Source organism: Nerophis ophidion, linkage group LG14, assembly GCF_033978795.1.
Source record: "Nerophis ophidion isolate RoL-2023_Sa linkage group LG14, RoL_Noph_v1.0, whole genome shotgun sequence".
NCBI lineage: Eukaryota > Metazoa > Chordata > Actinopteri > Syngnathiformes > Syngnathidae > Nerophis > Nerophis ophidion.
The window spans coordinates 46,404,805-46,421,540 of NC_084624.1; the positions used below are offsets into that span (position 1 = coordinate 46,404,805).

The window sequence follows — 16,736 nt, forward strand, 5'->3', positions numbered from 1 at the left end:
ACACACACACACACACGAGGGGTACAAAAGGGCGGTGTAAGGCTTAGTCATTATTTGGAGCTTTATACGTTAGCGTAAAGACTTTGTTCGATTCGGTCATGATTAGTGAAACGCCTGTTTCGATTTATAAAAATAATAAAACTTACATTGACGCTCCGCAAAAAAGTCGAGTGTTTCTAAATCGTATTCAGTTTTCAGCTAAAAGAAAGAAGAGACGGAAGCCCTTTCTCGATATTTTCATCGTTATCTACCGTGGATTGGGAAGTTTTTGGTGGACACGCACACACACGCACACACACTTCACACACACACACTTCACACGCACACACGCACACACGCACACACACACACACACACGCACACACTTCACACGCACACACACACACACACACGCACACACACACACACACACACACACACACACACACACACACACACACACACACACATTCGTACGCACTGAAACAACTTCCGTACCTCACGAAAACATATTTAAACAGATGGAAAAAACTATCGCAGAACACAGTGTCACGTAGCAACTGGTCTTTACGGTCGTTTGAATCAACAGGTCAGTTTGGGGTACAAAGGAGGGTTCAGTTTTTATGGGAGCTTGAGAATGTCGTATGAATAGCAACTGACTTCCCATCTGACAGTTTAAATGTTTACGATCGTCTGAAACAACAGGACACGCACGCACGCACACACGCACGCACGCACGCACACACGCACGCACGCACGCACACACACACACACGCACACACACACACACACACACACACACACACACACCATTACCTCTGCTTTACCATGTTATTAGACATTGGTTTAACTCCATTTAAGCATTTAAACGTTAAAAGCATTGCACTTGTACGACGTTGTAATACTTTTTTTTTTACCAGCCGATGACGACGAAGTGAAAGACGATGAACTTTGCTTAAACGGTCTTACAAAGTTGGAAGATGATTTTCGAGGTGTGTTTAAACCTTCAAATTATTTAATATTATGTGTATTCATTATTTAGTTTCATAGAGGATTTGCCGTAAGATCCTAACGCGATCGTTTTAAAACACAATCGCAGTCTGGTGAGTCAAATGATTCTCATTTTTTACAAGTTACAAAAAAAAACATGCGGTATACAATACATATATACATATATTTACTTACAGATTTTCCGTTTACATCTCTTGCTCACTGGTCTCCCTTAAAGCTGGCGGGTCCGTCAACGGCCGTTCCAGGCAGAGGAGAAGGCTTGATTGTGCCAAAGACTCCAGACATCGAATCCTTGCTCCGAGGGGAAATCATCGAAAACGACGGTGAATGTCCGACAGGCACCCGCTGTAAGTTTTTCTCGTTTTCTGTAAGCTTTTTAAGATTCTCAGGAGCTTTAAAGAGCTCCTCTCATTCCAATGTCTTTCGCTCAAATGAATTTCGCGCCTAAGGGGAATGGGCGGGGACTGATTCCGGAGGTGGGGCGGTTGTTTCCGCCAAGCAACCTTCTGGTTGAAATGGAGTGTGGATCAAGATGGATCCCTACTCTATATTCTTTTATTTAACCCAATGTTTTTTAAATACGTGTATAATGCTTTATATCCTATGGGTTGTGAATTCCATCCTACAATATCTTCCAAGGAACCCAAAGAAATGTTACCACACCTCCCGCTTTATTTATTCTATAGATTGCCTGAACTATTTCATAAACTAAATCTTGTCTTGTTTCTGATGCTATGTTTTTTTTATGCTCATCAATGCACTGTTGGACTGCGAGCACACAACTACTTTCCTTGCTTTGTTTTCCTCTATCCAGTTAACTGCCATATAAATTGCTACCAATTCCCCCGTAAAAACAGATAGTTTATCACTGATTATTTTATTTAATACTATGTTTCCTTGTGGGATAACTGCTACAGCTCTTACCTTTATTTTTTTTTATATAGTTTTTGATGCATCCGTATATATCATATCTCAATCCATTTTTCTATCCGGTAACTATTTAAATTTCTATTCTTTAGTAATTGCATGTTTTCTTTTGGGTTATCAAACATCCACGGTGGTATTGCAGGCATTGGTACTGTAGGACTAACTTTAATATTGTCAATTTTAACTTTATTACATATGTCTCCTATAATCCACCCAAAACTATTCTTTTTTGTTTTCTCTTTTTCTTGGCAGATTGGTAGCACTGGACAAGTCGGATATCCTTGCTTGGATCCTTTTAAAGTTGCCCGATAAACTGCTGAGAGTTGATCTCTCCTCTTGTCCAAAGGTTTTTCGTTCATTTTTACTTGTAATACTGGCACTAGGGTTGATGTAGTAGCTCCACAACATAACCTTAAAGCCTGTGACTGGATCCGGTCTATTTTCCCAAGTCATGTTTTTGAAGCAGATTGGTAAATAATGCATCCGTAATCAATAACAGATGGAATTAAAGTTATAAATATATACATGTATTGTTTTCAACGTTAACCTATCAGCCCCCCAATCATTACCCCTCAAAGACCTCATTATATTTAACACCTTTTTTACTTTTTCCCCTATTTTTTTATTTTCCGGAAGGAACACTCCTGAAGGAATAAATAAAGTACTATCTAATCTAATCTAATCAAATCTATTTTGCTGATGTGGGTTGACTAGTTCATATTTTTATCAAACCATATTCCTAAATATTTAAATACTTGTACCTCTTCTATATTTTCACCTTAGAGTTTTTATTTGGAGCTTGTTTTGTACTTTTGTCTTTGTAAAATGTATGACTTTTGTCTTTCCAACAGAGAATCTTAAACCTCAAGCCGTTCCCCAGTCTTGAACATTATTTACCACTTTGTTAGTTTTTTGATTATTTCTTTTGACTCTAAATAATATACTAGTCTTTCATTAATCTTTTTTTTTTCCATTACTTTTCCCCAAATTTATAATTTCCTGCCTCTTCCGGGTCTTACCCTGACTTGCATATTGGAATTGTTACCGCTAATTTTCCCCTCTGCCGGTCATTCTCCTTCTTCATATATCCTGTCATATCATTTCAAGACCACTTCTTTGACGATGCCACCTAAGTTTTTGATCATTTGATAACCCGCTAGGTCTTTCCCCGGTGACGTATTTTTAACCTTTTTCAAAATTCGAACCATTTCATTCAAAGAAAATGTCATATCCATAGTGTTGGTAAAGCTATTAACGTTGTCTTCCATCATTTCCCCAATATTTAAACTCATTGTTTTTTCTCTCTTTTGTTTTTCCACATTTCTCAAATTATCATTACTGTGCACTTTAACACATTTTTTTTGCTAAAGGTTCTGCTGTTTCTTTACCCGTGACTACATCTTCTTTAATAAATGTGGCACATCATCCTCTTTACCCTTCATTCCTATCTTTACGAATCGTTATATATCCTTTTATTATAAAGTTTAATTTTGGCTTCAGCCCTGTTTCTTGAATACAAATTATACGTGGTTTAGTTTTCATATTTTTAATATATCCCTTTAATTCATGTTCGGTTGCTATCAAACTTCTGGCATTCCACCGGACCATTAACAGGGTGTTGGAATGTGGTAACATGACTCCGTCACGTCTACTCTCCGTAGTACAGCTTGCACCCGGTACCAAGATAGTTCTTTCAACAACTTTGATGCTGCTTTGACAATTATTTTGATCTTCTCAGTCTTATTTTTACTTTCATTTTGTATCAAAGCTGAGTTGTGCTCTCTGGTTTATTTTGCAAATGAACCGACAGAACATGATCATGTACAAGACTCGCCTACCCACAATGCACTGCAGCCCAACGCTCCTGGTCGGATGTTTTTTTCGGGGTTCATGGAGAGATGCGGTAAAGAGTGGTAGCCAAGACACACGGTCACACACGGTCACACACGGCCACACACGGTCACACTCGACAATTATTTTGACCTGGGGAGCAGATATAGAGGAAAAAATGTGTCTGGGGGGCCGGGATATCTGATTTTCAGGTACAAAAAACTTCACAATGACACAAAATAAACACAACAGTTAAACCTCACACTAAAATCAAGACATTGACTTGTACGTTCAAAAGACAGAATAGAACAAGTCAAGACATGCAATGCCATCTACAAAATGTTATGTAAATGTTAGTCATTACACACGCGGCTATGGTTTTGATGTATTTGTTACAGACATGTTTACGTCAAGTAACATCACATGGTTCCATTTGCACCTTTCAACAAATCTGAAAAGGAATATTAAGAAGTAAAACTTATATTTAATCCTACCTCTTCTCCGAGCACACGGTGACTGTACATACGGGTCGAAAAATGTTGACCTAATTCAGCATTTCTCAAAGTGTGGGGAATAGAGACATGACAGGTGGGGCGCGAGGAAAGGGAGGACATTTTTTATTTTTGATATTTTTTTACTATGCTTTCATTTTCTATACACACTGTAAATCACTTTGTGATTCTGTCTGTGAAATCCGCCGTATAAATAAATGTAAATTACTTATTTTTCCTGTAGGCTTTAAATTTCTCGGCAGGAGCGAAAGTTTGACAGACATAGCAACAGTATCTTTTGCAGGCAGGGCTAAGAGGAACAAACTTTCGCGCGGATGGGTAGCAGGCTAATGTGCGGACCACAATTACACAAAATGGATACATTTGCAACTCGCACCTCAAAGGTCTGCGGAGAAACAAAAATATGACGGGTCTAATCAACCAAAAAGTCAACCTAAAAGAAAATATGGCGAAGGGTATCTTGCTCTTGGATTCACGGCAGCGGAGGTGGGGGCAGAGGAGAGACCCCTGTGTGTTATTTGTCTAAAACGGCTAGCAGCAGACAGCATCAGGCCCAACAAAGTAAAGAGACAACTCGAGACCACACATGATGTCCAATAAATTGTTTTGTTGGGGCGATGGGGGTAGGTGGGCCTTGAGTCTAAAGTGCTGATGACAGAAAAAAAAAAAGTTTGAGAAGCCCTGACCTAATTGTACGGATCTCACTTTAAACGGCAAACCGATCATTTAAATGTTTTCACTTTGAATATGAAACGAGGAGTAAAATGTACAATATTATCAATTATTTCACAAGGACATGTTTTAAGGATATTGTACAGTATCATTAAATCTAAAATGAATGTGATCACTTTCAGGATCATTTTATTTTTAGCCAGTAAACAACTGTTATGTACTTTTGAATCGGGTTTTCCCCTTTAAATAACAAAAATTATAGAATTTTACAATATTCATTATTATTAAATATTAAATGTGCCAACTAGTTTTACGGCATACATCATCCCCCCTTTACCCATTTGTTAAAAAGACGAAAGTTGATGCGAACGCCTACGTGCTGTCAGAAAACTAAAAGAAGAAGAATGCCTTTGTGCAATTACTGCTAATAAATCAATCAATAAAATGAATCAGTCAAATAGTACAGGCAACTTCGTTAGCATGGAGCCACAGACAATTTCATTCAAAAAGTCCCAATTGCTAACATAAAGATACAACAACAAATAAAGGCAAAGAAGGCCTAGTAGGTAATTACAACAAAAGACAAAGTATTAAAAATGTCGGTCCAATAACTGCACAGGGATGGGCAGAGCCAAAACATGTGTAGCAAGTAAGCTGGAGACTGTTGACACTGAAATAAGGCTATATGTGGCACAGATACAAGATTTATAAACTCTACTTAAAGCCCCACTTAAGAATTTTCAGTTTTGGTTTATATTGGCCGCACCAGTGAACCAAAGCGATGGCGTTTTCCCAAAAGGAAAACCACATTTACCATGAGGACTAGCGCATATAGCGTCCAACTGACACGATAATGCCACAATTATTCTGTATTACTGAACTTTCCACAGTAGGAACCTACATTCGTTTTCTGCCACTTATTCCCTTTTGGGGACGTGGGGGTCGCTGGCGCTTATCTCAGCTACAATCGGGTGGAAGGAGGTGTACACCCTGGACAAGTCGCCATCTCATCGCAGGGTCAACATAGATAGACGGACAACATTCACACCAACCTACATATTTTACTCAAACCTTATATTTGCAGTTTGAAGTCACTGCATTGTTTTTTCCTTGTACAGTTCTTTTGAGTTTGTTGCGTGGTTGGTCAGTGTGGAACTGCAAAGTATCGCGCTGGTGGGTATTTATTGCTACCACACAAATTTCCAGTAGCTAAAATTAGTATTATTATTCTGATTTGAGCATTGAAAGTCACTTACTAGTTTAGCAGGAACAGATCCAAAGCAGCATTGGTCTAAAATCTCTTGTCTTTTGACCTCACGCAAGTTAGTGAAAGTCGTGCCATTGTTGATCCTTGATTGTCCCTCCCTTTTTTTTTTTTTTGAAAACCCGATTCAAAAGTACATAACAGTTGTTTACTGGCTAAAAATAAAATGATCCTGAAAGTGATCACATTCATTTTAGATTTAATGATACTGTACAATATCCTTAAAACATGTCCTTGTGAAATAATTGATAATATTGTACATTTTACTCCTCGTTTCATATTCAAAGTGAAAACATTTAAATGATCGGTTTGCCGTTTAAAGTGAGATCCGTACAATTAGGTCAGGGCTTCTCAAACTTTTTTTTTTTCTGTCATCAGCACTTTAGACTCAAGGCCCACCTACCCCCATCGCCCCAACAAAACAATTTATTGGACATCATGTGTGGTCTCGAGTTGTCTCTTTACTTTGTTGGGCCTGATGCTGTCTGCTGCTAGCCGTTTTAGACAAATAACACACAGGGGTCTCTCCTCTGCCCCCACCTCCGCTGCCGTGAATCCAAGAGCAAGATACCCTTCGCCATATTTTCTTTTAGGTTGACTTTTTGGTTGATTAGACCCGTCATATTTTTGTTTCTCCGCAGACCTTTGAGGTGCGAGTTGCAAATGTATCCATTTTGTGTAATTGTGGTCCGCACATTAGCCTGCTACCCATCCGCGCGAAAGTTTGTTCCTCTTAGCCCTGCCTGCAAAAGTTACTGTTGCTATGTCTGTCAAACTTTCGCTCCTGCCGAGAAATTTAAAGCCTACAGGAAAAATAAGTAATTTACATTTATTTATACGGCGGATTTCACAGACAGAATCACAAAGTGATTTACAGTGTGTATAGAAAATGAAAGCATAGTAAAAAAATATCAAAAATAAAAAATGTCCTCCCTTTCCTCGCGCCCCACCTGTCATGTCTCTATTCCCCACACTTTGAGAAATGCTGAATTAGGTCAACATTTTTCGACCCGTATGTACAGTCACCGTGTGCTCGGAGAAGAGGTAGGATTAAATATAAGTTTTACTTCTTAATATTCCTTTTCAGATTTGTTGAAAGGTGCAAATGGAACCATGTGATGTTACTTGACGTAAACATGTCTGTAACAAATACATCAAAACCATAGCCGCGTGTGTAATGACTAACATTTACATAACATTTTGTAGATGGCATTGCATGTCTTGACTTGTTCTATTCTGTCTTTTGAACGTACAAGTCAATGTCTTGATTTTAGTGTGAGGTTTAACTGTTGTGTTTATTTTGTGTCATTGTGAAGTTTTTTGTACCTGAAAATCAGATATCCCGGCCCCCCAGACACATTTTTTCCTCTATATCTGCTCCCCAGGTCAAAATAATTGTCGAGTGTGACCGTGTGTGGCCGTGTGTGACCGTGTGTGACCGTGTGTCTTGGCTACCACTCTTTACCGCATCTCTCCATGAACCCCGAAAAAAACATCCGACCAGGAGCGTTGGGCTGCAGTGCATTGTGGGTAGGCGAGTCTTGTACATGATCATGTTCTGTCGGTTCATTTGCAAAATAAACCAGAGAGCACAACTCAGCTTTGATACAAAATGAAAGTAAAAATAAGACTGAGAAGATCAAAATAATTGTCAAAGCAGCATCAAAGTTGTTGAAAGAACTATCTTGGTACCGGGTGCAAGCTGTACTACGGAGAGTAGACATGACGGAGTCATGTTACCACATTCCAACACCCTGTTAATGGTCCGGTGGAATGCCAGAAGTTTGATAGCAACCGAACATGAATTAAAGGGATATATTAAAAATATGAAAACTAAACCACGTATAATTTGTATTCAAGAAACAGGGCTGAAGCCAAAATTAAACTTTATAATAAAAGGATATATAACGATTCGTAAAGATAGGAATGAAGGGTAAAGAGGATGATGTGCCACATTTATTAAAGAAGATGTAGTCACGGGTAAAGAAACAGCAGAACCTTTAGCAAAAAAAATGTGTTAAAGTGCACAGTAATGATAATTTGAGAAATGTGGAAAAACAAAAGAGAGAAAAAACAATGAGTTTAAATATTGGGGAAATGATGGAAGACAACGTTAATAGCTTTACCAACACTATGGATATGACATTTTCTTTGAATGAAATGGTTCGAATTTTGAAAAAGGTTAAAAATACGTCACCGGGGAAAGACCTAGCGGGTTATCAAATGATCAAAAACTTAGGTGGCATCGTCAAAGAAGTGGTCTTGAAATGATATGACAGGATATATGAAGAAGGAGAATGACCGGCAGAGGGGAAAATTAGCGGTAACAATTCCAATATGCAAGTCAGGGTAAGACCCGGAAGAGGCAGGAAATTATAAATTTGGGGAAAAGTAATGGAAAAAAAAAAGATTAATGAAAGACTAGTATATTATTTAGAGTCAAAAGAAATAATCAAAAAACTAACAAAGTGGTAAATAATGTTCAAGACTGGGGAACGGCTTGAGGTTTAAGATTCTCTGTTGGAAAGACAAAAGTCATACATTTTACAAAGACAAAAGTACAAAACAAGCTCCAAATAAAAACTCTAAGGTGAAAATATAGAAGAGGTACAAGTATTTAAATATTTAGGAATATGGTTTGATAAAAATATGAACTAGTCAACCCACATCAGCAAAATAGATTTGATTAGATTAGATTAGATAGTACTTTATTTATTCCTTCAGGAGTGTTCCTTCCGGAAAATAAAAAAATAGGGGAAAAAGTAAAAAAGGTGTTAAATATAATGAGGTCTTTGAGGGGTAATGATTGGGGGGCCGATAGGTTAACGTTGAAAACAATACATGTATATATTTATAACTTTAATTCCATCTGTTATTGATTACGGATGCATTATTTACCAATCTGCTTCAAAAACATGACTTGGGAAAATAGACCGGATCCAGTCACAGGCTTTAAGGTTATGTTGTGGAGCTACTACATCAACCCTAGTGCCAGTATTACAAGTAAAAATGAACGAAAAACCTTTGGACAAGAGGAGAGATCAACTCTCAGCAGTTTATCGGGCAACTTTAAAAGGATCCAAGCAAGGATATCCGACTTGTCCAGTGCTACCAATCTGCCAAGAAAAAGAGAAAACAAAAAAGAATAGTTTTGGGTGGATTATAGGAGACATATGTAATAAAGTTAAAATTGACAATATTAAAGTTAGTCCTACAGTACCAATGCCTGCAATACCACCGTGGATGTTTGATAACCCAAAAGAAAACATGCAATTACTAAAGAATAGAAATTTAAATAGTTACCGGATAGAAAAATGGATTGAGATATGATATATACGGATGCATCAAAAACTATATAAAAAAAAATAAAGGTAAGAGCTGTAGCAGTTATCCCACAAGGAAACATAGTATTAAATAAAATAATCAGTGATAAACTATCTGTTTTTACGGGGGAATTGGTAGCAATTTATATGGCAGTTAACTGGATAGAGGAAAACAAAGCAAGGAAAGTAGTTGTGTGCTCGCAGTCCAACAGTGCATTGATGAGCATAAAAAAAACATAGCATCAGAAACAAGACAAGATTTAGTTTATGAAATAGTTCAGGCAATCTATAGAATAAATAAAGCGGGAGGTGTGGTAACATTTCTTTGGGTTCCTTGGAAGATATTGTAGGATGGAATTCACAACCCATAGGATATAAAGCATTATACACGTATTTAAAAAACATTGGGTTAAATAAAAGAATATAGAGTAGGGATCCATCTTGATCCACACTCCATTTCAACCAGAAGGTTGCTTGGCGGAAACAACCGCCCACCTCCGGAATCAGTCCCCGCCCATTCCCCTTAGGCGCGAAATTCATTTGAGCGAAAGACATTGGAATGAGAGGAGCTCTTTAAAGCTCCTGAGAATCTTAAAAAGCTTACAGAAAACGAGAAAAACTTACAGCGGGTGCCTGTCGGACATTCACCGTCGTTTTCGATGATTTCCCCTCGGAGCAAGGATTCGATGTCTGGAGTCTTTGGCACAATCAAGCCTTCTCCTCTGCCTGGAACGGCCGTTGACGGACCCGCCAGCTTTAAGGGAGACCAGTGAGCAAGAGATGTAAACGGAAAATCTGTAAGTAAATATATGTATATATGTATTGTATACCGCATGTTTTTTTTCTTGTAAAATGAGAATCATTTGACTCACCAGACTGCGATTGTGTTAAAACGATCGCGTTAGGATCTTACGGCAAATCCTCTATGAAACTAAATAATGAATACACATAATATTAAATAATTTGAAGGTTTAAACACACCTCGAAAATCATCTTCCAACTTTGTAAGACCGTTTAAGCAAAGTTCATCGTCTTTCACTTCGTCGTCATCGGCTGGTAAAAAAAAAAGTATTACAACGTCGTACAAGTGCAATGCTTTTAACGTTTAAATGCTTAAATGGAGTTAAACCAATGTCTAATAACATGGTAAAGCAGAGGTAATGGTGTGTGTGTGTGTGTGTGTGTGTGTGTGTGCGTGTGTGTGTGTGTGCGTGCGTGCGTGCGTGTGTGCGTGCGTGCGTGCGTGTGTGCGTGCGTGCGTGTCCTGTTGTTTCAGACGATCGTAAACATTTAAACTGTCAGATGGGAAGTCAGTTGCTATTCATACGACATTCTCAAGCTCCCATAAAAACTGAACCCTCCTTTGTACCCCAAACTGACCTGTTGATTCAAACGACCGTAAAGACCAGTTGCTACGTGACACTGTGTTCTGCGATAGTTTTTTCCATCTGTTTAAATATGTTTTCGTGAGGTACGGAAGTTGTTTCAGTGCGTACGAATGTGTGTGTGTGTGTGTGTGTGTGTGTGTGTGTGTGTGTGTGTGCGTGTGTGCGTGTGTGTGTGTGTGTGTGCGTGTGAAGTGTGTGCGTGTGTGTGTGTGTGTGTGCGTGTGTGCGTGTGTGCGTGTGAAGTGTGTGTGTGTGAAGTGTGTGTGCGTGTGTGTGCGTGTCCACCAAAAACTTCCCAATCCACGGTAGATAACGATGAAAATATCGAGAAAGGGCTTCCGTCTCTTCTTTCTTTTAGCTGAAAACTGAATACGATTTAGAAACACTCGACTTTTTTGCGGAGCGTCAATGTAAGTTTTATTATTTTTATAAATCGAAACAGGCGTTTCACTAATCATGACCGAATCGAACAAAGTCTTTACGCTAACGTATAAAGCTCCAAATAATGACTAAGCCTTACACCGCCCTTTTGTACCCCTCGTGTGTGTGTGTGTGTGTGTGTGTGTGTGTGTGTGTGTGTGTGTATGTGTGTGTGTGTGTGTGTGTGTGTGTGTGTGTGTGTGAAGTGCGTGCGTGTCCACATCTCCACACGTAACATTCCCAGCCATCAATACATCGAAATCTGGAAGTTGTTTCAAACGATCGTAAACATTTAAACTATCAAATATATGGTCACATGCTGCTCAGATGACATTGCTTTCTTAAAAAAACTGATCCCTCCTCTGTTCCCTGTCAGGTCTTAACTCCACCCTCTTCCTGGTTTAACCACTCCCACCGCAGGTCTTAACTCTGCCCTCTTTCTGTTTAAAACTCCACCCTCTTCCTGGTTTAACCACTCCCACCGCAGGTCTTAACTCTGCCCTCTTTCTGTTTAAAACTCCACCCTCTTCCTGGTTTAACCACTCCCACCGCAGGTCTTAACTCCACCCTCTTCCGGGTAAGCTACACCCACTTGACCTTGACATTTGAACCTGACCTTTGACTTTGACCTTTGACTTTGACCTTTAACCTTGACCCCTCATAAATCATTAACCTTTGAACTTGACCCCTCATAAATCATTGACCTTTGACCTTGAGGGGTCATAAATCATTGTTTTATGGGGGGGTCATAAATCACTTTTGACTAAAGGTAGGGACTTAACTTCTCTTATGTTGCTCCAAAACCTGCATGTACCATTCAGCATTAATGGTGCCTTCACAGATGTGTAAGTTACCCATGCCTTGGGCACTAATGCACCCCCATACCATCACAGATGCTGGCTTTTCAACTTTGCATCCATAACAATCCGGATGGTTATTTTCCTCTTTGTTCCGGAGGACACCACGTCCACAGTTTCCAAATATAACTTGAAATGTGGACTCGTCAGACCACAGAACACTTTTCCACTTTGCATTAGTCCATCTTAGATAAGCTCGAGCCCAGCGAAGCCGGCGGCGTTCCTGGGTGTTGTTGATAAATGGCTTTCGCTTTGCATAGTAGAGTTTTAACTTGCACTTACAGATGTAGCGACCAACTGTAGTTACTGACAGTGGTTTTATGAAGTGCTCATGAGCCCATATGGTGATATCCTTTACACAATGATGTCGGTTTTTGATGCAGTACCGCCTGAGGGATCAAAGGTCTGTAATATCATCGCTTACGTGCAGTGATTTCTCCAGATTCTCTGAACCTTTTGATGATTTTACGGACCGTAGATGGTAAAATCCCTACATTCCTTGCAATAGCTCGTTGAGAAATGTTGTTCTAAAACTGTTCGACAATTTGCTTACAAATTGGTGACCCTCGCCCCATCCTTGTTTGTGAATGACTTAGCATTTCATGGAAGCTGCTTTTATACCCAATCATGGCACCCACCTGTTCCCAATTAGCCTGCACACCTGTGGGATGTTCCATATAAGTGTTTGATGAGCATTCCTACACCTTTCTCAACTTCTTTGTCACGTGTTGCTGGCATCAAATTCTAAATTTAATGATTATTTGCAAAAAAAAAAAGGTTTATCAGTTTGAACATCAAATATGTTGTCTTTGTAGCATATTCAACTGAATATGGGTTGAAAAGGATTTGCAAATCATTGTATTCCGTTTATATTTACATCTAACACAATTTCCCAACTCATATGGAAACGGGGTTTGTATAAAGATCTTTTCATCCTTTTAGCGAGGTAGAACCACGATACGGATGAGACTATTTATCCATCCATGGCGTTCTTGGCATGGCAACCTGTAATGTTTACATGAATACACGACGCATGTGTCATCCATGCTGCACATGTGCAAACCAGCATCCTCCTCCCACCATCCTTTCTTCATCTTCTTCTTCTTTCCCCCCCAGATTGCATTAAGCCTTGAGAAAATAAATACCTTATTTCCTTGAGTTGCCCTGATTTACTGCCGGGTCAGACTCGTGACGTCACGAGTGACACTTCCCCTGTCATCATTTGCAAAATGGAGGAGGCTGATTTCAATACCGGTAATTTGAATTCGCAGAAGAAGAGAACTATTCAGTAGGATTTAAGGTCCAAGCTTACATCACACTCAAATTTTTACTGCAAGCCTTTGGTAAGTGCCGGAGTGAGAAGAGGTTTTAAAATAATTAGCGCATACTTTCTTTTACCGCATGCCTTTGATAAGCGCAGGAGTTCAAAGAGGTTTTAAATTAATTAGCGCACCGGTATTTTGTTGTTTTCTTACTGTCCCGAAAATGAACCGAACCGTGACCTCTGAACCGAGGTACGTACCGAACCGAAATGTTTGTGCAGCGTTACACCCCTAGTATTCATCCATCCATGGCTTTCTTGGCATGGCAACCTGTAATGTTTACATGAATACAAGACGCATGTTTCGTCCATGCTGCACATGTGCAAACCAGCATCCTCCTACCACCATCCTTTCTTCATCTTCTTCTTCTTCTTATTTCCCCCCCCTCCCCCAGATTGGATCAAGCCTTGAGAAAGGCTGCAGGATATTAACCAAAAAAAAAAAAAAAAGCATGCAAATCAAAATGAAATAAATGTGGTCATGCTAATAGTACTAATAATGACTGACAGGTGCAGCTTGTGGTTGTCATTTGCAGCCTGGGTGACGTCATGGCAGGTGAAGGACACACAATCACTGCAGTAACACACACCTTGCAGCTTTAAACCTTCAATATTAAGTCTTTATGCACAATATTACGCCATTGCTTTTTTTTTCTTTTTTTTTTACATCAAAGCAGTGTCAAAACTCACCTTTCCCCCGCAGGAAGTGACTTTTCCAAATAGTTATCGTGCAAAAAAAAAAAAAATTACCGAGGGGGGCAACAGTGGGTGCGAGGCCGGGAAAGGAGCGCTATTAGCCGGCCACTGCTTCGGTCACGCTCGGCTGACCTCCAGCTTTCTAGTCGCGGGTATTTTTTTTTTTTTTTTTTTTTTTTTTTTTTGGCACTTCCACCTTAGCCAGGAACTAATTGCCATTTTTATTTAAAAACGCCGAAGTTATCCGAAGGAAGATTCTAGCAAGTTGAATACGGGAAGAGAAGCACTCACCTCGGTCTCCTTATCGCCGCCGTTGGCATTTCTCTGCCCGGAAGCGCTCCGAATTCATTTGTCAACCAGCCGGGGGGGGAAAATCCACTTCATGTACACCGAGAACCATCCACCAAGTCCGGGGGGAGGAGGAGGGGGGGACTGCGCGGTTCTCGTCGTCCCCGATGTCCGTACGCGCATGGGCACAAATAGAAGCCCAAACAAAAGAAAAGTGACTCTTATCTTCGTCCTTGAAATGATAATATTGTTGTTTCACCGGAAGGCGCAGCGGCACCCGGCAAGAAGGAGACGAAGGGAGCCCAAATCCGTCCTCTTCCCCCCCAGCCCTCGGTCACGCTTCTCGGAGGAGACGACACACTCCTCTCGGTCAGGAGGAGGAAGAGGAGGAGGGGCTGGGTTTCGGCTCATCTCGGCAAACTTCGGCAGCTTCCGGAGGAAACAAACTAGGGTGGCTCACTTTAGCAAAGGGCAGGGGTGTCCAAACTTTTTCCACTGACGGTTGCACACGGAAAAATTAAAGCATGCGGGGGCCGTTTTGGTATTTTTTATTTTCTCAAACAGTAACTAAATATATGGACTTCGTTTATTTGTTTTACCTAATGGTTCTTAGTCAGGGGTCACCAGACAAGTCGCCCGGTGGCCTGTTCTAAAAATAGCTCAAATAGCAGCACTTACCAGTGAGCTGCCTCTATTTTTTTAAATGTTGATTTATTTACTAGCAAGCTGGTCTCACTTTGCTCGACATTTTTAATTCTAAGAGAGACAAAACTCAAATAGGATTTAAAAATCCAAGAAAATATTTTAAAGACTTGTTTGAATACATTTTTTTTATTTTTCACTTTGCTTCTTATAACTTTCAGAAAAAACAATTTTAGAGAAAAAATACAACCTTAAATATGATTTTAGGATTTTAAAACACATTTACCTTTTTACCTTTTAAATTCCTTCCTCTTCTGCGGTATAGCTCGGTTGGTATAGCAACTTGAGGGTTGCAGGTTCGATTCCCGTTCCCGCCATCCTAGTCACTGCCGGTGTGTCCTTGAGCAAGACACTTTACCCACCTGCTCCCAGTGCGCCCCCCCCCCCCCCCCCACTGGTTTAATTGTAACACAGATATTGGGTTTCAATATGTAAAGTGCTTTGAGTCACTAGAGAAAAGCGCTATATAAATATAATTCACTTTACTTCTTTCCTGACAATTTGAATCAATGTTCAAGTATTTTTATTTTTATTCTAAAGAATAATAAATTAATTTTAGCTTCTGCTTTTTCGACAAAGAATTTTTGTGATATATTTCTTCAAATTTATTATGATTAAAATAAAAATTAAAATTATTCTGGCAAATCTAGAAAATCTGTAGAATCAAAATTAAATCTTATTTCAAGGTCTTTTGAATTTATTTTAAAATTTTTGTACTGGAAAATCTAGAAGAAATAATGATTTGTCTTTGTTAGAAATATAGCTTGGTCCAATTTGTTATATATTCTAACAAAGTGCAGATTGGATTTTAACCTATTTAAAACATGTCATCAAAAATCTGAAAGTGAAGTGAATTATATTTATATAGCGCTTTTCTCTAGTGACTCAAAGCGCTTTACATAGTGAAACCCAATATCTAAGTTACATTTAAACCAGTGTGGGTGGCACTGGGAGCAGGTGGGTAAAGTGTCTTGCCCAAGGACACAACGGCAGTGACTAGGATGGCGGAAGCGGGAATTGAACCTGCAACCCTCAAGTTGCTGGCACGGCCACTCTACCAACCGAGCTATCCTGGTCGGTAGAGTGTTTTAGTGAGATTATATGGTCGTACCTTAAAGGAGGAGTGGCCGTGCCAGCAACTTGTGGGTTGCAGGTTCGATTCCCGCTTCCGCCATCCTAGTCACTGCTGTTGTGTCCTTGGGCAAGACACTTTACCCACCTGCTCCCAGTGCCACCCACACTGGTTTAAATGTAACTTAGATATTGGGTTTCACTGAGAGAGTGAAGTGAATTATATTTATATAGCGCTTTTCTCTAGTGACTCAAAGCGCTTTACATAGTGAAACCCAATATCTAAGTTCCATTTAAACCAGTGTGGGTGGCACTGGGAACAGGTGGGTAAAGTGTCTTGCCCAAGGACACAACGGCATTGACTAGGATGGCGGAAGCGGGAATCGAACCTGCAACCCTCAGGTTGCTGGCACGGCCACTCTACCAACCGAGCTATACCGGAAAAATGACTAATGATGTTCCAAAAATTCTTAGG

At 39.8% G+C, this 16,736-nt stretch overlaps 1 protein-coding gene across 2 annotated transcripts in view; it reads right to left on the reverse strand.

Annotated features, from left to right (window-relative positions):
- Nucleotides 1-14,865, reverse strand: part of LOC133568754 (receptor-type tyrosine-protein phosphatase F-like) — a 621,387-nt gene extending 606,522 nt beyond the window's left edge. For both annotated transcript variants that reach the window (XM_061920870.1, XM_061920869.1), the window contains exon 1: nucleotides 14,492-14,865. The gene's annotated coding sequence lies outside the window, so the exon portion shown is untranslated. The remainder of the gene's footprint in view (nucleotides 1-14,491) is intronic.
- Nucleotides 14,866-16,736: the final 1,871 nt, after the last annotated feature.